Raw genomic sequence first — 24,038 nt, 5'->3', positions numbered from 1 at the left:
AAAAATGTAAGAACTTGAGTCCTTGACTTCTTGGCTACATGCAAATAAGCAAGGGTGCTGGGTGGCTGAGTTCCAAATAAGAGTTTAGGGTAGAAGAGTTGTTATTGGATATTGTGGAACATATTATGGGAAGAACTATATCCAACGCTATAAGTACACCCTGCTGTCCACTTTGGGGCCACCTTTCATGGGAGCAAAATGTGTAGCAAGCTTTTGAAGACAGGTCCCAATGACTGTAGGTCTCCTTCTTATACATGCTGCAGGAACACAGGGTTTCCTGCCCCACTGTCAGAACAGCTGACTACAGGTTAACTTCTTAGAATCTTATGGACATTCTTTGTCAGGAACAGAACATTCATAAAGAGTGTGAGCATTTCCTTAATTCCTAAGGTCTCATCACACAGTAGGGTTTTACTTATTAGACAAACACTTATTGGAATCCTACTGTACAACAAGCACTGGGGATGTAGCAATGAACTGGAGGAATAGAAGCTGTATGAGAAGACTGGTTCCTTTCCAATAAATACTACACACACACACACACACACACACACACAGAGTCTCGCAGACTGGGAAGTAAAGGATGTGAGTTTTTAAGAGCTTCCGGCACCTGTGGAACCCATCTCTCCTCCTGGGACCCTGTTCCCAAGGTAAAACAGACTTCATTCCTCCTGCATCTTTCTCTTCCAGTCCCAGCCCAGATTCTGGCAATAATCAGATCAGCTTCTAGGACCCTCAAACTGTGTTTCACAAAAGGCTGCATGCACAGCTACCACTGTGCCCACGAGAACCCTATTCAGGTTGTGTTCAGCCCAAGTCTGCTCAGCGTGAAAGACAGTGCAAGTCCTTAAAAATCCATTCCTTGAGCTTACATAGGGCTCCCTCCCCAAAGGCCGGCCGCGAGAACTGTATAAAGCCTTATTCTCCTTAGTGCTTGCCTTCCCAGATGGCAAAAGCCCTCCCAGGGCTGGACTCGACCCTACCACTACTTTCTTCTCCCTAATCCCATGGAACAAAAGCTGCAGCAGATAAGACCACAAGCCCAGAATACCCTCAGGGTAGGACCCCAGCCCAAGCCCATCACTCCCTGTTGATCACACTTTGTACCATTCTCAATGCTATCTGGGCACAAAAATGAGTCCAGTACCGTTCCTGTCCCCTAGATAGCAACCCAGTTAGCATGGCCAACCTTTATCCCCAGGCAGCTGACAGAGGGGCTACCAGTGGCTCTAGATGGGCCCCCTGCTGATCAGTTTAGTCCACGTTGTCCAGTTTTCTTTCTCCTGACTTCAGGTCACCCAACACTAACATGCTTGGGGCTGTTCAGGGTCCTCTTTGCAACTTCCTCTGATATCAGATCATCTAGGTTTTACTCATCTCCAGGCACCAATTGGCAGGCCCAGGAAGTTCCTTCATCACAGGGCCTGCCTGGCTGCTGAGTGTGCAGCGACACACTTGGGGGGTGGGGCAGGGGGTGGAACTGGCCATGACCACTTCCCTAGGCCTCACCCTCTACTGCCTATCCCTCACTTCCTGAACTAGGGCAGGGTCCCAGGAAGCCACTCACCACAAACTTTGACAGCGGTACTTTAGATTACACCCCTCCCTTTGTAGGCCCGTGGTTCCAGCAGAGCGGGGCGGAGACTCAGCAGATCAGCTGGGTAGAAGCGGCTGGGAGCTAGGCAGCCAACCCTGAGCTCTCATTGTGTCTGTCACTCTATTACTTTAAATTCTGGTCCATGGCAAACTCTTATTGAAAGTCTTCCAAGCCGTCTCAGAGCCTCCGCCAGAATCCTCCTGCCACCTTTCTGGGCTTTCCTAGGACAGCTCTACTCACCATCTGCCCCCTCCCTCACTTTCCCTACCCCTTGTCCTCGCGTCCCTCTGCATCCGACCTCCAGGCATAATTTACCTACTGGAGGCTGGGGGAGGGGTGGACAGCCTTCCCAGCAGTGAGGCAGAATAGGGAGGTCAGGGAGAAGGTGTGTTTCATTGAGTCTGGCTGGAAGCAGGGGGAATTCCGAGCAAGAGGGGGGTGGTCAGGGCTATCCTTGTCATCCTATCTGTAGGATGCAGTGGTGGGGGTGGGCATAGCACGTACCTGGGAGTCCCACGTCCTCAGCCATCTGCAATCTAGGGTAGGGCAGGAAAGGCTCCCTAACTAGAAAGTTTTTGCCAAGGTTTTCTATTTTACCCTCCCTCTAATTCCCCACTCCTGCCCAATACCTAAAATGAAAAGCTTTGCACCTACAGTCCTTAGCAATGGCATGAAATATCTCATGCTACCCCGAAGAATCTGGTTGGAGAAATAATTTATTGAACCTCTCTCTAGTCTTTACTAAGCATTCAACATATGTTATCTCACTGTACATTGCCACGATGCCGCATGTGGTAAGTATGATGACTGATTCCATGTTAGGTGAGAAACACAGCTCAAAGGAATTGAGCACCACATCAAAGGCCACACGGCTGGTGAGCTGTCAAGCCAGGGATTTGAAACCAAGGTGTGTCCAACTCCAAACCCTGTTCCTCGATGCCACAGTGGGATGAACTGGCCTTCAAGGAAGAGAAGGCAGAGATGAGGGAAAATACCTCCTTCAGGCATCACCTCAAAAGTATCTTCCTCCTCGAAGCCTCCTTGGCCACCCTATCTAAACTGTCACCTCATCCCTTCCATGACAATTCACACCTACCTTCCCTATATTTTTTACTTTTGTTTATCACTAACACACTTGCTATTTCAATCTTGTTTATTGTCGCTTTTGCTAAAGTCAGCTCCATGAGGTCAATAATTATTGCATATTTTCTTCACTGCTGTGTCTTCTGCATCTAGCATTCATACATAGTAGGTGCTAACTCCTTAACTGTTAAATGAATGGAGTATTTTAAAATAGAACTAAGGGGCATGAGTATTGGGGAAAAAAGGTGATCTGTTCATTCAGAGGAAGAAAGGAGAGATGAGAAAAGATGGTGTGGGAATCTGGCCACAGGTGAGCTGGGGGTCCCAGATGAGCTTAACAAGAGGAAATGAGGGTCTGCCAGGTCCACTGGGGGCTCCAGTAGCCCCTTCCTCCTGGCAGTTGTGATTTCCAGCTGCCAGGGCCCCAGCTGGAGGGCTTCTGCTGGGGAGGGAGGGTGGAGCAGGGCGGGTTTACAGCCACAGAACAAAGGCCTGTGGACTTGCAGCTGGCCAGAGAGGCGGGACAGAGCAGTGGCCTGGGCCAGAGGGGCGGCCTGAGATGGGGGAGGGGGCACAGAGGAGGAGCTGAAGACAGCCCTCAGCGCAGCTGCAAAAGCAACAGCCTCCAGAGTCCCTGCAACCCCCAACACAACAGAGAATAGCCAGAGGGCTTCACTTTTAACCCTCCAATGCCAGGGCGGCCTGTGCTTGTGGCAGCACCCCCGGCTTACAGCTGGAACCTTCACAAGGTTCTGGGAGCTGGGAGAAGAGAAGGGGCAAGGCATACCTCTGCAACACAGGCGCCTTCCCCCTCTGGCCCTGGTCATCCCGCTGGCCGTGACCTTTGGCCTCTTCCGGCGTAAACAGTGACCCTGGGATAGCTGCGGATTTGGTAAGGCAAATGTTTACTCTGGAGCTGAGATATTAAGACCAGGGTGTTTTAAACATCCACTAATGGCTCCTGGTGTCTAACAGCTCCTTGTGGCACACACGTGGGACATAGCCAGCAAATTGTAAAACCCCTAGGAGACTCCCTCCCCATCCACTGTGAGCCCTTTAGTTTTAACATAAGTTTATGGAGCACTTTCCACAAATGAGGCTTCCTTTGATCCTCACCACAGCTCCTATGAGGAAGAGCAGGCAAGTAATCCCACTTTATTCATGTGGAAACTGAGTCAGAAAAGATAAGTGAATTAGCCAGATCATGTTGGAAAAAACACAGATCAGACGATGAGGACAACGGAGCTCTGGTTTCTACTTGGCCAATAGGGTCCCAGGCTGAAATCACCTCACCCCTCTGGGCTCTGCTGCCTTCACGAATAAATGGAGTAGGCTAATCCAAGGGGCCTTCCAGCCCAAGTGACTGCCAGTCAACTCTATCAATCTTCCATGCTATGCAGAAGAGCCAGGTCTAAAACTAAAACTAAAAGAGTCCAGGCATAAACCCGTGCTGGACTACCAGGCCAGTGCTCTTTCCACTTTCCCTGCCATGTCACTTCTAATAAAAGGCAGTAGAAAAGCCCCCAAAGCAGCTCTTCAACCAATCACTCCCTCAGCAGCTAGGACTTGGCCTGGGGGTACCTCTTCCCCCAACTCCCTGCCCCATCCCCAGGGCTGATTACCCAGGGAGCCAATGGGTTGCCCCATCTTCCAGGAAGGGAGTGGGGGAGAGCAGGGGAGTGGGGAAGGAGTGGGGGACAAAGGGGAGGTGAGGTCATAGCATCCAGGGGACCAGCCCGGAACCACAGGGGAGAGATGAATAACAGAGAGATAAATGTACACTTTTGGTTCTCACTCCCTAGGTTTCCTCCTGGGGAACAGTTGGGGCTTAATCACTCAGGATCTCATCCTTGTCCAACAAAGGGGGCCTGGAAAGCCACATTGCTTAAGGCTAGGCGGCCGATGTACTCAGCGGGGAGCCCCTCCCCAGCTGCGGACTGTCATTACCCTCCCTGCTTATTATTTCTTGAGCAAGGGCCATGTGACTGGGCTGCGTGCAGAGGCACGGCTGGGGAGACTCTGGGAACCCCCAGTCCAGGTTTTCCTGTAAGGTGAATGCAGTGTGGGTCTCCTGCTGGGTGCCCCAGAGCAAGGGACAGGCACCTACATCTGCCAACAGATTAGCGAGTGACCTCGAGGATCAAACTCTTTCGCGGCCGCCAACACCACCCTCCCCAAAAGCCACACCTCTCCAGCCTCCAACCATTCCATTTCCCTCTCTGTTCTTCCTTTTGTGTTCCAAAGGCGCCCCAAAGAGTCAGTAGCTATTTAAATAACGCCTTAAAATTTTAAGCTTGCACGCCTTATCCTGGCTTTCCAAACCAAAGGGCTGGGTGTGGGGGTGCGAAGAACCAAACCGACTTCAGGAGTGGACGAGGTCGAGGCAGCCGGGTGCCTCTGGGTTTACCGCTCCCCGCTTCTGGCCCCCACTCTCCTCCCTCCCAGACAGGTAGCGGAGATTCCCAACAGCGAGCACCATGCGGCACCAACCCGGAACAGGCTGCAGGCGCCTCTCGGGCTGGCAGGAGCCGTGGCTCGGGTCGTAGTGCAGAAGGGTCCGCCCGCCCGGCCCACAGCTCCAGCCAAACACCAGCTATCGGGCGCGCGCGGCCTCGCGGGCTTCCCGGATTTCAAACTGAGCCTCTCTGGAGCCGCCCGGCGCATTTTGCCCCTTTTGTTTCCGGAGTGGAGGGAAAAAAGGACAGAAAAAGTCTTCCCACACGACCCTCCTGCGCTCGCGCACTGTGCGGCAGCGTGGCCCGGGTTCTCTGTCGACCCGGTCCTCACCCTGCAGGGGGCTGACACGGGGGCCGCGAAGGGACTGGGACCCCAGCGTGACTGCGGGCACCGCCGCTCCGCCGAATGCAGGCAGACAGAGGGGAGAGAGGAGAATCAGGGGACACTCACCGAGCGTTCGCCGCCCCGCGGGCTCGGGACACGCACGGCGTGCGGGGCTGCCCAGGTGCTGCCGCGACTCAGGCGCGAGTTTGAAAGTCGCTCTCGGAAGGGGCCGAGGCAGCCGGCAGCTCCCGCCCACCGCCAGCTCCTCAGCCGGCCAGGACGCGGTCAGTTGCTAGCGCGGTCCCCGGGGACCCCAGGCAGCGCGCGGCTTCCCAGAGCCCGGCAGGAAGTCGCGGAGCGGAGCCGGAGCTGCAGCGGGAGGGCAGGAGGGAGCGAGGGAGCGAGGGAGCGAGGGAGCGAGGGAGGGGCGGGCCAGGAATTTTTCCTGTGGGTGGAGACTCCGGCCCGCGGCTGCGGTCCAGCCATTGGCGGCTCTGCGGGGGCCGGGGGAGCCTTCGCGGCTTGGCGAGCCAGAGCCGGGGTAAGGCTGAGGCGGCGGCGGGGCCTGGGCGCGGTTAACGATTAACACCCGCAGGGTAATGAGCTCACACCACGGGATGGTCGGTCCAGCCGGCCGCCTGCCCCTCCCGGGCAGCCTAGATGCTCTAGGATACCAAGACGCACGTGGTGGGGTCACCCTGATGTCACAGACCTGCTATCACTGCCTCCCGAGAGCGCATGTCCAGGCCAGAACGTACCCCTTGTACGGACAGGAAACACCGGGCCCTGCGAAGGGGGCTGAGGGCTTTCCCAAGTGAGTCACCAGCTGGGATCGAATCTCGGGGTCCTGATCCTACCAGAGCTGGCCATCTCCGCTTTTCCAAGTCAGAAAGGCATGTCTTGAATTTCTCACCATAACTCGGTCCCTGTGACGCTTTACAGTGGTAAATCCAAACCTCTGAGAAGCTGACGGGAAAGAGATAAAGAGATAACTTGAAGGCAGCTCCACAAGGAACTGTTAAATAGGAAAAATAAAACACAGAAGCCTGGGTGATAGAGGACCCCGTTTTTATAAAACAAAGAGAACTGTTTGTCTTTATGTCTCTGTATATATATGACCGTGTGTGCATGGAAAGGTACACACCTGGAAACTGGGGGTAAGGGGTGAGGATGGGGGACAGAGGCATTCAATACAGGCATGTTGGATTTTGAGCAACAGCATAAATCCAAAAACCCATAGTAATTCATCAGTAAAGATCCCGAAGAAACGATGCTGTTCCCAACAAGCCCGGAGGAGGGAAGCCCAGAGTGGGGCCCCGGAAAAGTAACAACGCCCACTGTTTAGACGCTATCACTAGTTCCTTGGGAGGAGGAATGGGACGCTGATATCAAAACCACGGGGTATATTTATTATCCGGATGTACAGCAAAAGATTTCTAGAGGTATCATTTAAAACAAAACAAGCGCCCGCCCAAAAATGCTGCTCTGGGCAAATGCAAGGTCCAGGTGATCTGCTGGGAGGGGAGAGGCGGGGCAGGCGCGGAAGGAAATGGCTTTCAGTTGACTTTGAAACTGGATGCTGGCGGAGGGTGGGGTGAAGGCAGCGTCCTGGCTCTTGACTGCGGAGGAAGCGGTAGGCGCTCGATCTGGCAGGCCCAGAAAGCCGGGCCCACATTCCTTAGGGAGGGAGGGTGTGTTGGAGGCTCGCAGAGTTCCAGACTCGCGGACCGCGAAGGTGAGAGCAGAGATTGCAGAAGAGAGCCTCGGAAATAGATCACCTTACGCTGGGGCTCCACTAGCCCCCGCCGGCCAGGGGAAAAGTCACAAGTCTCCCTTCTGGCCTTCCAGGACTTGTGCTCACCCCTTCCAACCTCAGGCTTTCACCCTTTTTTTGTTTCCGCTTTCTTATCTGATTACCTGAATCTTACGAATGCTTTCCGGTCCGCTTCAAATTCCAGCTTCCAAAGAAGCCCCCTGACTTAACGAAGCCACTTGTGAGCGACCCTTCATTCCTTAGCCAGGACACGTTACAGTGTTAGTGGCAGTCATAACTGTCCTTTAGTGAATGCTTACCATGCTGAGGGCCTGTGCTACGCTCTTAACAAACTGTGTCCCTGGATCTTCACAGCCACCTTGCGAGGTAGGAGGTGTCCTAATCCCCATCTTACAGACAGAACACTGAGGCTTAGGGGCAAGGAGCAGCTTGGCAAAGATTACATAACCAGCAAAAGCAGTATTGGGCAAGTGCCTAGATGGGTCCACCATGAGTGTGCTTACTATGTATTAGTCGTTCTTCTAAGTGCTTTACAAAAACAACTGCAGTAACAAAAGGAAACTGAGGCAAAGTCACACAGCTAGTGAGTGGTAGACCTGGAAGTCATAACAGGGAATTCTGCTCTTAACCACCACTGCTTCCAGTTTCTTTCTGACACTTGTTATACCCAATTCACTTGATTATAATATCTTATATTGTTTCTATGAATAATTGTTTTAATTTATATCACCTACTTCCTAAAAGGATTGTAATCTCCCTGTGGTGGAAGTCATATAGGAAGCATTCAGTAAAACAATGCTGAATTCAGCTGAAACAACCTAAAGAGTTTGTGAGAAATCACACAGTCTCACCTCGGAGAATAAAACCCTGTGTCCAGGGCCAGGGGCTCCAGGCTGCAGCCCCTCCACAGCTCAGAGCCTCTTCCTTCCTACCAGTTCTTGTTGCAATGGCCTCACCCTGCTATTAAATCATTTATTATTATAATAGTACCTTCTCCCTCAGCAATGCCTTTAATCCAAGATCTCAGGATGTTCTAACAAATACAGGTGAATTCACTTTCACAGTACCCCAGCTGAGATGAGGAGATGGAGGTCTTCTCCCCACTGTATGGGTGAGAAAACCAAGACAACAGAAAATTGAGATCACTCACTATGGAAATCAGTGGCAGGGTTTACTCCCTCATCTCTTCCCCTCCTCCTTCCTAATTCTTGGCTGCCAATACTTGCATGAAAATTTCAAATCCCAGAGACAAGAGCCATTGAGTTTTCATAATAAAGGACATTTCCAGACTGTCATTTCAGCTGCTCTATTGTGGCAGACCTCAGGAGAGGGAGGGAACATAAGCCCAGTAAAGGTTCCCTGAGGCTCTGTGCTCCTGGCTCAGAAGAGCCATGCCTGGCTGGGATGGAGGAATGAAACCTCAAACATGGAGAAAATCCCCCTCAAAGGTGACCTGAAAAGCCCCACCAAGCTCTGAGATCTCAAAGCTTCCAGAGTTCCAACTTGCATTTTAGCAACATTTCTCAAAAAATGTGAGCCACATGCAACAAAGGAAAAAAAATAAATTGGACTCACCAAAATTTAAAACTTTTATGCATCAAAGGATGTTAAGAAAGTGAAAAGACAACCCAAAGAATGGGGGAAAATTTTTGCAATTCATATATCTGATAAGAAACTTACTGAAATACACAAAGAACTCCTATAATTTAATAAAGGCAAATAACCCAGTTTAAAAACGGACAAGGGATCTGAATATACATTTCTCCGAAGAAACCATACAAATGGCCAATAAGCATGAGAAAAGATACCCAAGGAAAATGCAAATTAAAAACATAGTGAAATACCATTTCACACCCACTGGGATGCCGATAATCAAAGGCAGGTAATAATAAATGTTGGCCAGGATGTGGAGAAATTGAAACCCGCTTGCACTGCTGACAGAAATGTAAAGTGGTGCAGCTGCTTTGGAAAACAGTCTGGCAGTTTCTCAAAGTTTTTTGTTTTTGTTTTTTTGAGACAGGACCTCACTGTGTCACTCCGACTGGAGTGCAGTGGCACAATTCAAAAAGTTAAATATAGATTTACTATTTGACTCCACAGTTTCACTCCTAGCTATATATCTAGGAGAAACGAAAACACCTGTTCATATAAGAAGTTGTACACACTGTTCATGGCAACATTAATTCACGGATAGTACATAAAAACCAAAAAGTAGAAACAACCAGGCCAGGAGTAGTGGCTCACACCTGTAATCCCAGCACTTTGGGAAGCCAAGGTGGGAGGATCACTTGAGCCCAGGAGTTGGAGACCAGCCTAGTCAACATAGCAAGACCCCACCCCACCTCTACAAAAAAAAAAAAATTTTTTTTTTAAATTAGTTGGGCGTTGTGGTGCCTTCCTGCAGTCCCAGCTACTTGGGAGGCTGAAGCAGCAGGATAGCTTGAGCCCAGGTCAAGGCTGCAGTGAGCTATGATCATGCCACTGCACTCTAGCCTGGATGACGAGGCAAGACTCTGCTTCAGAAAAAAAGAAAAACAACCTAAATGTTCATCAACTGATGAATGAATAAACAAAATGTGGTGTATCTGTACAGTGGAATATTATTCAGCCATAAAAAGGAATGAAGTATTGATGCATGGATGAACCCTGAAAACATTATAGTAACTGAAAGAAGCTGGTCACAAAGGACCAACTGTTGTATACTTTATATGAACTATCCAGAATAGGCAAATCCATATGGGGAGAAAGTATAGATTCCTGGTTTCCTGGGGCTGGAGTGGGGATTGAGGAAAGTTGGAAGAAATAGGGAGTGACTGCTTGCAGGTTCAGGGTTCTTTTTAGGAGTGATACAAATCTTGTAAAATATTCTGACGGTTGTACTACTCTGAATATACTAAAAAACTTTAAATGACCGACATAGTGAAACCCCATCTCTACTAAAAATACAAAATTTAGCTGGATGTGGTGGCACGCGCCTGTAATCCCAGCTACTCAGGAGGCTGAGGCAGGAGAATTGCTTGAGCCAGGGAGGTGGAGGTTGCAGTGAGCCAAGATCGCGCCATTGCATTCCAGCCTGGGCGACAGAGCAAGACTCCCTCGTCTCCAAGAAAAAAAAAAAAAAAAAAAAAAAAAAAAAAAAAAAAAAAACTTTAAATGGGAGGATTGTATGGTATGTGAAATATATCTCAACAAAGCTTTTTTTTTTTTTTTTTTTTTTGAGACAGAGTTTCGCTCTTGTCGCTGAGGCTGGAGTGCAGTGGCACGATCTTGGCTCACTGCAACCTCCGCCTCCCAGGTTCAAGCAATTCTTCTGCCTCAGCCTCCCGAGTAGCTGGGATTACAGGCATCGCCATCACGCCCGGCTAATTTTTGTATTTTTTCTAGAGATGGGGTTTCACCATGTTGGCCAGGCTGGTCTTGAACTCCTGACCTCAGGTGATCCTCCCACGTCAGCCTCCCAAAGTGCTGGGATTACAGGCGTGAGCCACCGCTCCTGGCCGCGTTTTTTGTGTGTGTGTGTGTGTGTAATGTGAGCTACTACCCCCTGTTCCTGAGTGAGGGGGGCTGCCTATAATCACAATCTATTAGAATCTGCTGGAATCTTTGGAGCTTTGGTGGGCAGGACCCAGCTCTGTGTTTCACCAGAGCACACTGAATGAAGTTTGAGAAGCACTGTAATGCAATGTCTCACAACACTCAGAGATTCAAAGCTTTAGGGCCCCAGACTCTCTGAAACTAGAAAAACAGGAGGGTTTGTAACAAACTTTGAAAGAGCCCTGGCCTCCGGGGGGAAAAGGATCCCCTTCCTGAAGTTCTGTATTAATAGCTTCTTTCCCCTAGTCTGGACTTCTTAATGTCAGAAAAATCTGACATCAGAAAGGGGAAGAAGCTGTGGGGGAGGGGAAAAGAAGACTTCTCCCCTCCTTCCCTATATTGTTTACAGCCACTGCAGTGGAGAGCTCTTGAGGAAATGAGCTGTTTGTTTGCGTTTGTGTCTACAATAGAAGCATTTGTCAATCTCCTGTGGTTTTTCAAGAACCTGGGAGCCCCGTGTGAACGATTTCTGGAGATTGCTTATGTTCACCTTCGTTATCAGTAGATAAACTGGCAGTGGTCAGCGTTTACAACACCTGAGACTAGGGAGCTGGCACGCAGACGCCTGCCTTTGATGATCTGGGGGTTGATTTCTACACAGGCGTGCTGTTTCTTCACTGCCTTCGGGCTGTTAGGCTGCTTTTCTATTTGCATCTCCACCTACAGGGAGATGAGGTATAAACATTGAACCATCATTCATCTGTTTAATGCTAAAGCAAAAGATTTCCTGGGGTAGGTGTAGACACTATTGGCTGAAATGGTGTTTTGATTGGTCTGTGGACTTCATAGATCAATGTTAATATCCCCAAAAGACTTTCCACCCCTACCTGAGATTTTCAAACCTGCATGTTCTGAAGAATCATGTGGAAAATTTCTTACTTGGGACTGATGTGGACCCAGGAATCTGCATTCATAATGGGCAGGCGATTCAGATGCAAAAGAGATAAATCCACAGTCCATACTTTGACAAACACTGTTGTGTATTCTGCGTGTCTGTTCCCCTCTTGGTGCGTTCTCTTTCCCCACCCCCAGATACAGAGGACTCAAAAACCCTGCAATCCTTCCCAGTGCTCCAACTATAAAAGGGCATTGCTTTTAAGACCTCATGATGTTGAAATAAATCAGGCTATTATATTTAATCAGATGGAAGAGTTCCATCTTGATTCATGCGAAATGCTTCATCTTCAACACCTTGGTGACAAGCAGGGCAGGGCACATCTACCAAGTACTACACTTTAAGCCTCAGAAAACAAACTGAGAACTTAATTAGCAGGTAATTGCCCAGTTACTTGCAGATAGAGGCACTTCTTCCTGACTGTGATTTTGGTTGTTGATGTTTTCCTCTTAGACTTCTCTAGCTTGTTCAAGGAGGACAGGACAGCTGTGACCCCCAGATCTGCACAACCTTCTTTTGGTTTCTGTGCCAGGCCATACAGGAAACATGGGTTGGTTATAAGTAGATTAGGGCAACTGGGACCCATTCCATTGGGTTTCCCAAGTCACCAGCAATTCCTCCTGGAAAAATGAGGAATTGGTCCAAGGGAGGATAAGGTAACTTTGTGCTTTCACTCGAGCAGTGACTGAGCTCAAAGACCCCACGTGGCCCCATTCTATTCTTGGCCTCCAGGCACTTCCATCAAAACCTCGAATTGAGTGGTTCTTTGTGGAGGTCATCCTGGTCTACTATCTTTTCCACCTTCCTGCACCAAAGCTGCCATCTTCTCAGTCTTACAGGATTTCCAGGATCTCTTCTAATCCTGCAAGACTTGGATTCTACCATCTTAAGAAACCTCAATCTGGATCTTTCTGCTACAACAAGCTTTCTTTATCCTTGACCTCTGAGTTTATCTAGGGAGAAAAGCCTGGCTTCATAACCTCTCCTTCAGATACCCTTATCCCAGGTCTGTGGCTGTCTTAGGTCTACTAAGAAAATTAGGAGATAGAATATGGTGACAGGAACGGAGCTAAGGGCTTCATAAGTATTCTCACCCCATCTTCAAATTAATCCTTTGAGGCAGATGCTCATTCTCTCTCATTTTACAGATGAGAACATTGAGACGCAAAGAGGTCAAGTTACAGGTCCCAAGTCATGTGGTCTTTAATGGTAGAGTCAGGACGTGACCCAGGACTGTCTGCAGCCTAAATCTATGCTACCACCAAATACCCCATTCTACCACCAAAATACCCCACCCCAGCTCCCAAGGAGCCAGCCGCTAGGCCAGAGCAGAGAAGCTGGGAGTAACTGAAGCAAAATAAACCCAATAAAGAAATAGCCCTACCTGGTGTGATGGCTCACGCCTGTAATCCCAGCACTTTGGAGGCTGAGGGGATCACAAAGTCAGAAGTTCGAGACCAGCCTGGCCAAGAAGGTGAAACCCCGTCTCTACTAAAAATACAAAAATTAGCCGGGTGTGGTGGCGGGTGCCTGGAATCCCAGCTACTCGGGAGGCTAAGGCAGAGAATTGCTTGAACCCAGGAGGCGGAGCTTGCAGTGAGCTGAGATTGCGCCACTGCATTCCAGCCTAGACAACAGAGCAAGACGCTGTCTCAAAAAAAAAAAAAAAAAAAAAAAAGAGGAAAGAAAGAAATGCCCCCACTCTACTCTGCTCAACCAATCTGGTTTGAAATACCTTAAAGCACTTCAGAAAGCCTTCTAGACTCACAAATGAGTTACAAACTCGGTTCAGGGACTGGTAAATGTGTGACAAAAAGAGCAGGAAGAATGTGTTTATGGTCATAAAGTTGATGAGTAGAGAAAAAAAGCAAAAGTCTCTAAATACTTTTGACATCTCAAGCTAGCTGGCTATAAAAGGTGAAGCACAGTTTGTGCCTGGCAACCACAGATTTTTACACCCTAATCATAACTCTGCTGCCTAATAGTCCTGCTGCTAGAACTCAAAGAACATCCTGTCCTACCCTTCTGGGGAGCCAAGCTGAGGTTTACCAAGTGCTGCTGAGTGGGGTGGGAAGTTGGCTTACTATTGGGCTCACAGACTCCTGCAGACCTAAAGAGGCTGGATGCCCCGGAATTATCTCCAGAGCGTTCCTCAGCCCCAGCTGCCCCATGTGCCAACCCTCCTGATAGAGGATCCTGCTGTTTCTATGGCAACGCTCCCTCCTCCCCATCCCCTGCATCCCTGTGGCCCAATGGAAAGGCACCTTCTCAGGTATGGAGGGCTTTGGTGTCTCTTTGGGAGCATGGTGGTTAAGACACCATACCCCTGGATGCTAGCACTGCTTCTCAGACTAGCCACTTAATCTCCTCATGCCTCACTCTCCTCTTCTAAAAATGAGGTTAGCAGTAGTGCCTATCATATAGTGTTGTTGTTTGGAAATAAATGAGAAAATATTTTTAAGATATTTGGCATAGTTCCTAGCTCACAGAAAGAGGTTGCTAATAATATTATTTATATTTCTGCTTCTAAGTATTAGGTTCCCAAGCCCCACCTCAATATTGTAGTTTCCTTAATGCCACATCAAGTCAGGGCATCTTATAGCTGAAAGAGGCCCTAGAAGTCACCCTCATATAATTATTTTTTCCCTTTGTGATTTTCACACATATACATCTCTAAGAATGAAATAATAGCAGTAAGGTACTTAGTGTGTGCCTTGGATATAGTAAGTGCTTAATAAATGTTAGGGGGTTTTGTCATTTGTTTGTCTAGGTAAATATGCATTCATCCAATAGTCACTTATTGAGCATCCTGGTTGCTGGAAGATGTACATTTAGTATGAGACATGGCATTTCCCCAGGAAGGAAATTTATAACCAAATCAAAAAGAGAAGAGCCAGAAAACAATTAGAGAATAGTTGAGGGCCTAATGCCACATTTTCAGGTGTGACTATTATCACACCTGAAAGGAGGAGAGAGATTCTCTCCCTTTTAAACAATGACCCAGAATTCATATATTCAAATAGTATTGTTTTCAAAGAACAAGGATATAGGCTTATCTCAAGGATCTTCTTGTCACTCAAAAAATTCTTTAAATTATTTTTAATGGCTTCAATGCTGGAAAATCCTGGACTTCTTAATGTTGGGGCAGGATGTAAGGGAAATAGCAGAATGCCATTCAGACCCACGTCTGGTGGAAATGTCATATCCACCTGTTTAAACTGGATCCAGAATGAAGAGTGACAGTGGAATGAGGATTCCAGTTTGTCCAGCATGGCTCCTGAGCCAGTTCTGGAGCTCCAAAGAGGAGCTGATTCAGAGCCACTCCTACCCTGCCCCTCTCCCCACTCTTCCCCTTCTTCCAGCCTCACTCCCTGATATGAAAGAGTTGTCTGGTAAGAGACCAGATAGCCTTAATAGAGGAATGCAACCTACTGTCATCCTGGGTGCTTAAGTGCTTATCTCTCAACTAAAAAGAGCTGTATACACATTGCAATAGCTCTCACATGATAAGATCCCAGCTATTTTCTACCTTAAAATCATGTTTCCACAAATTTTCTAATCCCCAAACATTCAATGAGGTCTGTTATATGCCAGACATTATGCTGGCTCCTGCCAGGAACACAAAAGCATCAGACCCTGTCTCTGACATTGACCTGGTGGGAGAAGGTAGCAAACTGTAAACAGTAAAATTATTAAAGTGCCATGCTACACAATGAAAGCAGACATGCTATAAGACAGTTCACAATTCTTTGATAATCATAATCGGTAATAGAAGGCAAAAGGTAGAGAGTTCACTGCAGGCTGAAGTGGTCAGAGAAGGCTTTGGAGGGGAGGAGTCTAACCAGGGTCTTGACTGATGGGGAGGATTTGAGGAGCTGAAGAGAAGGAAATATCCAGAGCAGAAGAGTTTCGGGAAGGCAAACCTGTGAATGAGATTGGCCTCTGGGTCACTTGTAATTTCAGTCTGGCCACAACCTGAACTTGGCCTTCAGACAGAGGCATCCTCCCCACAAATTTTCTGGCCTAGTGACCCTAATACTTTCATGGCAAATGACAGAGAGTCAACTCAAACTAACTTAAGCAGAAAGGGCATTTATTGTCTCATAACTGCCAAGTCCAGGCATGGAGGTCTATTCATTTGCAAAGTATTGCAACACAGTTTGTGCTAGAGCCCTGATAATATTTCAGGGCTCCCTTTTCTCTCCCTTTTTCTACTGCACTGAGATCTACTTCACAGGCTGGCTGTCCTGGTAAGGTAAGGAGGATGGCTTCTGGCCACCCTACACTCATAGTCTCTGAGCTTAGCAACCCAGCAGGAAGAGAGGAAGTTTCTCTCTGGCCTCTCTTCTTAGCTCCTTCTCGATATCCTGGTATCCTGGAGAAAGCAGGTAAAATAGATTCCCTGGGGAGGCCTGAAGTTGGCTGTCACATGGGGAAGAAATGGTACCATGGGGGTGGACCCGAAAGACTAGAAGGACAACCTCTGGCTGGTCTGGAGAAGAAAGCAAGGCTGTGATATCTTGTTCTGGAAAACCTCATCCCTGTTACAGACTCCCCAGAAAGACACAGGTCCCTGCTTCCTCCCAACCCCAGTGGCCAGAATCTTTTCACAGAGTAAAAAGAATTGCCAGGAAAGCCTGTGTACAGACAGCAGCTGCCTACCACAAGGCACTGCAGCAGGGGTGGCACCAGCATAAACATCCAAGGTCATGTGGTGTTTTAGGAAAGGAACTGAGATCAGAAAACCAGGTTAGGCTGGCACACGCTCACAGCCCGGAAAATGCCTTAGATGGATTTGGCGATGAGCAGGTAAGCAGAACAGAATCCCTGCTGCAGGCCAGAACTCAAAGGGCTTGGGGGGCAGCTTTCAGACTGTAGATGTCACACTCAGAAGACTTCAGAGCCTAACACTGCACTGGACTGAATATTAAGTGGATATTGAAGGCATTTCCCCTCTGCTCATTCTCTGCTTTTGAATTCTCAATAGCCAGTGAGTTCTGGGGCCCACAGCCTAATGGAGTAGCAGCTTCCAATTCTCCAGGTCAGAATCATACAGGAGAAAAGGGAGCAGAGGCTCAGGGCAGCAGTGTCCTACAGAACTTTCCACGATGGTGAAATGTTCTACATCTGCAATGTCCATTGCCACATGTGGCTATTGAGCACTTGAAACATGGCTAGTGCAACTGAGGAACTGAATTTTTTATTCTATTTAATTGAAACTGGTTTGAAAATTCAATAGCCAAATGCAGCTAGTGACTATGTGTTAGACACTAAGCCTCAGTGAACATCCTTTCTTTACCTACCTCCAGGGCTTGGAAGGGAAAAAGATAGGATTAATTAGAACAGAACATCCCAATCGGCGATCAAGCCAGGAAAAGCAGATGGTGTAGAATGGGAAACAGGGGAGACCCTAGTGTCAACCTTCTTCCTAGACACGGACACCAGCTGCCTGAACTCTGGCAAGTGTATCCAGCTCTGAGAGTCACTGTTTCGGAAAAGGACTTCAAAAGGGTCATCTGAGGCTACCAGGTGGCCCCAAAACCATGGTCCAGTGAGGAAGGAAATACCTTCCACACCTTCCAATAACCCCACAGGAAATCTCCCCCGTGATTTTGGAGACCCCACATCCCATACTCTTCCTCCTCTATGGAAAGTATCTCACGCTGTGCCTGAGGACCCAAGGTCACACTTCCGTGTCCATCAAAAGTCCCTCAGGATTTCAGTTACATGTGTGTTAACTGAGTGCCTCCCAGATCATCAGAGGAAAAGCTGAACTTAAATAATTTCCTGTCCAGGAACAAGCTGTCACCTAACACAGTGGGAAAGCATCCAAGCTAGATAGTAGGAGTGACGCTGGGCTCCACCCACAGCCTCCAGCCTAGAAAGGGACCTGCTCTATCAGGACAGCCAGGGACTAGATGAATGGGTTCTGCTAATCCAAGAGAGACCTAAACTAGTCCTGAAAAGACTAAAAACACAGTGAATTCATAAGAAAATAAGATGGTTACTTCCATTAAACTCAGACCCCAGCTGCTTACAGCCGCCAGAAGCCAGACCAGGGCACTGTGCTGGTGTGGACAGGGCTGGGAGAACCCAACTGTGGGAAATATTGCAGAGGCTGATGGATGACAAAGAGGACCATGTGCCAGGCTGAAGCCAACTTGACTCCTTTCTGTGCACCTTCCCTGTCTCACTCTTCCTCCAGCTTACAGGGTCAACCATCCCAGGAGGTAGGACCTTGACCACCTCCCAGCTGTGAGGAGGGTGAAGGCAGGAGCTGAACTCATGCCCGGGCTTGCACTGGCCCAGAAGGGACTTACACAAGTTCTGGGCTTTCTCTGACCATAGCTTCCACATCTATTTGGAGGTGTCCTTTTTAAAAAAATAAGCTTTCACACACATATTCATTGCAGCATTATTCACAATAGCCAATAAGGGTTTGATGGATAAAGAAAATATGGGCCAGGTGCAGTGACTCACGCCTGTAATCCCAGCGCTTTGGGAGGCTGAGGTGGGTGGACCATGAGGTCAGGAATTTGAGACCAGCCTGGCCAACACAGTAAAACCCTGTCTCTACTAAAAATACAAAAATTAGTTGGGCGTGGTGGTGCACACCTGTAGTCCCAGCTACTAAGGAGGCTGAGGGAGGAGAATCACTTGAACCTGGGATGTGGAGGTTGCAGTGAGCCAAGATCACACTACTGCACTCCAGCCTGGGCAACAGAGCAAGACTCCATCTCAAAAAAATTTTTTTTTAATTTAAAAATTAAAAGAAAAAATATATGTATACAATGAAATATTATTCAGCAATATTATTAGAGAAAAATATTCCTGAAACATTATTCAGGAAGAAAAATCCTGTCAATGCTACAACACGGATGAAACTTGAGGACAATATGCTACGTGAAATAAACCAGTCACAAAAGACAAATACTGCAGTATTCCATCTGCATAAGGTATCTAAAGTAGTCAAACTCATAGACACAGAAAGTAGAATGGTGGTTTACAGAGGCTGAGGAGAAGGGGAAACAGGGAGTTAGTCTTCAGTGGATACAGTTTCAGTTTTACCAGATGAAAAAATTCCAGAAATCTATTACATAACAATGTGCAAATGGTTAACACTACTGAACTAGAGACTTAAAAACTGATAAGATGGTAAGTTTTACGTTTTATCACAATTTAAGTTTTTTAAACAAAAAATCCAACCTGGGCAACACGATGAAACCCTGTCTGTACAAAGAATACAAAAATGGTCTGGACGTGGTGGTGCGCACCCATAGTCCCAGCTACTCGGGAGGCTGAGGTGGGAGAATGTCTTGAGCCAGGGAGGCAGAGGTTGCAGTGAGCCTTGATGGCACCACCGCACCCCAGCCTGGATGACAGAGTGAGACCCTGTCTCAAAAAAAAAAAAAAAAAATTCATCGAGCTTTTCATATATTCTCTTATCATACATGCCCATTGTGAAAAATGTGGAAAATTGGAAAAGTACTTCTTGCAAGTTGGGTTTTTTTTGCTTTTTTTTTTTTTTTTTTTTTTTGAGACGGAGCCTTGCTCTCTGTCACCCAGGCTGGAGTGCAGTGGCACAATCTTGGCTCACTGCATCCTCCTTCTCCCGGGTTCAAGCAATTCTCCTGCCTCAGCCTCCCGAGTAGCTGGGATTACAGGCACCCGCCACTATGCTCAGCTAATTTTTTGTATTTTTAGTAGAGACAGGGTTACACCATGTTGGCCAGGCTGGTCTTGAACTCCTGACCTCATGATCCGCCCGCCTCAACCTCCCAAAGGGCTGGGATTACAGGCGTAAGCCACCGCGCCCGGCCTGCAAGTTTTGTGAGTATAAAACCTGCCCATAATTTAAACATGATATAATAAGAATAGAAAAAAGCCATAATTATCTGCCCTACTCTGGGCCTTCTCTCTAGAGAGTTTTACATTTTTCTACTTTTAGATGGTCATTACCCTAACACCAAGTAATTTGCTACTAAAGTTTTATCTGTAAACTTCAGATATCTACAACTCCTGCCTAAGAAAAATGAGGGTGTTCTTTTTTTTAATTTAATTTGTTTTTTTTTTTTTTTTTTTTTAGATAGGTTCTCACTCCATCACCCAGGCTAGAGTACAGTGGTGCTATTTCTGCTCATTGTAACCTCTACCTCCTGGGCTCAAGTGATCCTCCCACCTCGGCCTCTCAAGTAACTGAGACTACAGGTATACACTACCACACTCAGTTAATTAATTTTTTTTTTTTTTTTTGTAGAGACAAGGTCTCACTATATTGCCCAGGCTGGTCTCAAACTCCTGGCCTTAAAGCAATCTACCCACCTCAGCCTCCAAAGTGTTGGGATTACAGGCATGAGCCACTGTGCCTAGCCTAAAATGAGGTTTTAGATCAGTCACCCAACCCCTACCTTTCTTTTTAATCCTCTTGTTTTTAATAATTTACAATTTTCAGTTATTCTATTGGTTATCTTTGTAACATTTAACAATGTACTTAAAGTTCATTTGATTTCTGGTTGGGTCAAATTTCAATAGTCTCCTCTTGTAAAGTAAGTTAACTTGAACTCTTACCTGTCTTTCTACCAAGATGTCCCCTCCTATCACCAACTTCTGTTAGTTTTACTTCTATATTTATATTATTGTGGTTGATAACATTTAATTCAATCTTTCTTATTTTACCATAGATTGATTCTAGAGGTTGAAAACCTATACACTATGTTTACATGAGTAAACATACAATATGACTTTGTCAATATTGTTCACTCAGTGTGACAGCACCGCACTTCCCTCTCTATGGGTCCACTGTCATAAGGGAGACGACCTTTGATCACTGTGGGGAATACCTGGTTATAAAGGTGTTTGATGAATGCGAGGGCTCAGAATCTCCCACACTTACACAAATGTTTACTTTCTACAAATTTTTCACAGTTAAAACAACAATAATATCAGGGCACAGATTATGGAGAATATCATCCTAAATGAAGTCAATCGTTGCCAATATGGGAAGGTCCCCTGTGATCCACCCAAATAGTCTTCCCACTTGCCTGACTTGCCGCTGTAATCAGTAATTCACTCCTTTGCAGTTAAGCAAAGCCCTCCACAAATCGTCCTGGGAGGGCCACCACATTAAGCGGCTGACACCTTGGTGCAACCCATTTTATCAGATTGCTGCCTTCCTGTATGTCAGGAAGGGTGAGCCAGCTCCTATAAGCACAGGACGCCAAGTAGGTGGAGCTGCTGCATGGCCAGAAGGGGAAGGCAGCTCTTCCCTGACTTCCCAGTCGCCAGCCAGCCCCTGCTGGGAAGGGCAGTGGGTAGCAGCTGAAGCTTTCCTCGCTTCCAGCTCCCATTCTCACTGCTGACTAAGGTGTGCGGAGGCTGATGTTGGCAGCACTGCTAAAAGGCTGAGATGCCACTGCAGCTCCAGAAGTGCTGGGCTGGCAGCAGCCGCCTCCCCAACACAGCCCTGCAGGCTTCCACCTGCCCAGAGCAATCGAGAAAAAGGATGTCAGGAGGTCAAAAGAAAACCAAGGCAAAAGACCCTAGGGAAAGAGCCATAGGCTCTAGGGAAAACCTGAAGGAGCTTCAGGAAAGAGGGTCGAGGGGTGCCATCTTCTGCCTCCAAATGCTGGGGTTGACCTAAGCTGACAAATGTTCTTTTTCCTCCTGCTTTTTCATCATAGCTCATATCATCTGTGAATTGTCTGCTCTGTGCCTGTCTCTACCACATATACGACTTCAGGCTCCATGAGGGCAGAACCTGCCGTGTCTCATCTCCACTACATCTTCATGCCTAGCACAGTGCCTGGAAGACTGCAGGTAACTGAATGAAGCACTAGGCACATGCAGAATTGATATGCTTTTTGGTTTGCAAATGTCCTTCTCCTCAGCAGGTCTGTAACTTACTCACCTCTGTCCTTCCACATGCAAGCAGCGTTAGCTCAATACATATAGACTAAATCCAACTGAAATGCTGAGAATCAAAGGAAAGGATTGTCTCTTCAGCCAAAGCAAGGGCCTTTTGGGTTGGTTTAGGGAACTAGGACAACCCAGGGCCCTCCAGTGTATTATTAGTTTGGTGCAAAAGTAATTGTGGTTTTTGTCCTTTTCTTTTTTAAGGGCAAAAACCACAGTTACTTTGGCATCTACCTAGTAACGCCCACCAGACTTCTTGCAGTCCAGGGTTGTACAAGTGAGTGCCTATTGAGGAGGAAGAGAGACTCAGACACCAAGAAAAGCAGCTTTTGGTGTCCATTTTATATATTTACAGTATTAGTAGATACACTCACATCTGTGAGAAAGGATGTCTATCCAGGAGTTTTCACTCCAGCTTTGTTTGAAATAGTAAAATGTTGGAAACAACCTAAATGTCCCATTTATTGAGAATTGGGTTAAATAAATGATGGTACTTCCATATAATGGAATTCACTGTGGCCATAAAACAATGCAGAAGCCCTTTATGTGCTGATGCGGAATATTCTCCAAGATGTACTGTTTGTGTGTGTGTGTGTGTGTGTGTGTGTTTTGAGATGGAGTCTTGCTCTGTTGCCCAGGCTGGAGTGCAGTGGCATGATCTCAGCCCACTGCAACCTCCACCTTCTGGGTTAAAGCGATTTTCATGCCTCAGCCACCTGAATAGCTGGGATTACAGGCACGTACCACCATGCCTAGTTAATTTTTTTATTTTTTAGTAGAGACGGGGTTTCACCATGTTGACCAGGCTGGTCTCAAACTCCTTGCCTCAAGTGATCCACCTGCCTCAGCCTCCCAAAGTGCTGGGATTACAGGCATGAGCCACCATGCCCAGCCAAGATGTACTGTTAAGTGAGAAAAGTAAGGCACACACAGTATGTTGTGTACATTTGTGAAAAAACAAAAAAAGGAAGAAGAGTACATACATATGTAGTTATTTGTACATGTAAAATTCTCTCCTGATAGAAATAGAAGAAGTTGGTAACACTAATTGTGGGGAAGAAAACCACGTGATTTGGAGACACGTGGTAGGGAAACTTCACTTTTCTACTTTTTTTTTTTTTTTTTTTTTTTGAGACGGCGTCTTGCTCTGCCACCCAGGCTGTAGTGCAGTGTTGCTGTCATAGCTTACTGCAGCCTCAGACTCCTGGGCTCAAGCAATCCTCCCACCTCAGCCTCCTGAGTAGCTGGGACTACAGGCACATGCCACCACGCCTGACCCTACCTTTTGAATTTTGAATCATGTGACTGTGTGATTGACTGACTGATTGATTTTTTATTTTTTTGAGACGGAGTCTTACTCTGTCACCCAAGCTGGAGTGCAGTGGTCTGATCTCAGCTCACTGCAAACTCTGCCTCCCAAGTTCAAGCGATTCTCCTGTCTCAGCCCCGGAGTAGCTGGGATACAGGTGCGCACCACCATGCCTAGCTGATTGTATTTTTAGTAGAGACAGGCTTTCACCATGTTGGCCAGGCTGGTCTCAAACTCCTGACCTCAGGTGATCCACTCACCTCAGCCACCCAAAGTGCTGGGATTGTAGGCGTGAGCCACCACACCCAGCCGTATTTTTAAATGTAAATAAAATTGAATTTTGAAATAAATAATAACAAATGCCTCATTTATGCCAGTCGATATCTTTCAAATCTCTTTTTCAGTTTAGCAACTCTGTGAAATGGCTATGGGAAAATAAATTATCCTCATGTTCCAACTAAGACAGCAGACTTAGAGAAATAAGGTAAGTACCTAAGTGCATGTGTGCACATGTGTGAGAATGTAGGCCTGTGTGAGGTGTGTGAACATGTGACTGTATAATGTGACTATATGCAGTGTGTGACTGTATAATGCACGTGTGTGTGAATATGCATGTGTCAGACTATAGAGCGTGTGTGTGAATGAGTGTGGGACTATGTAAAGCACACGTGTGAGTGTATCAACACTGTATGACTGTGAAAAGTGTGTGTGGGTGTGTATGAACATGTATGTGTGGTTGTGTAAGGAACATGTGTATGAATGTGTGTGAACATGTATGTGTGAGACCATGTGAAATAAAGCATGTGCAGATGTGCCCCTGAGGCCTGGGAGGCCTGGTCTGGAAGAAACCAATCATAGAGGTGGAGGAGCCCCTGAGGAGACAAAAAGCCGTGGGAGCAGGAGCAAGAGGAGGAGAGGAGGCTGGGGTGCAGCTGGGCCTGGAGCTTGGAGAGAAGGCCTAAGGTGCTGGTCGCTGGAAGAGCACCACCATGCCTGGGTCTGAAGTCCTCAGGGCCAGTACCCACCAGGGCCAGAGCCCAGGAGTGGCATTGCTACACCCGGAGGAGGCTTTTCCTGGCCCCATCCACATCAG

General features: G+C 47.4%; 1 protein-coding gene across 39 annotated transcripts in view; it reads right to left on the bottom strand.

The window, feature by feature from the left end:
- Positions 1–24,038, bottom strand: part of PLEKHG3 (pleckstrin homology and RhoGEF domain containing G3) — a 72,939-nt gene that overhangs the window by 36,101 nt on the left and 12,800 nt on the right. For 9 of the 39 annotated variants that reach the window (XM_077941145.1, XM_077941153.1, XM_077941159.1 and 6 more), the window contains exon 1: positions 5,588–5,837. The exons of 9 other annotated variants lie outside the window; for them this stretch is intronic. The gene's annotated coding sequence lies outside the window, so the exon portion shown is untranslated. Of the gene's footprint in view, positions 1–1,189; positions 1,420–1,567; positions 1,725–3,467; positions 3,562–5,587; positions 5,838–6,219; positions 6,428–6,885; positions 6,959–13,108; positions 13,510–24,038 lie in introns of those variants that run through there. 21 more of the 39 variants (XM_077941144.1, XM_015143896.3, XM_077941158.1 and 18 more) reach the window with 10 other exon arrangements.

The sequence above is a fragment of the Macaca mulatta genome, chromosome 7 (genome assembly GCF_049350105.2).
Source record: "Macaca mulatta isolate MMU2019108-1 chromosome 7, T2T-MMU8v2.0, whole genome shotgun sequence".
In the NCBI taxonomy this organism is placed as follows: Eukaryota; Metazoa; Chordata; class Mammalia; order Primates; family Cercopithecidae; genus Macaca; species Macaca mulatta.
This window is presented reverse-complemented; position numbering and strand designations above follow the sequence as displayed.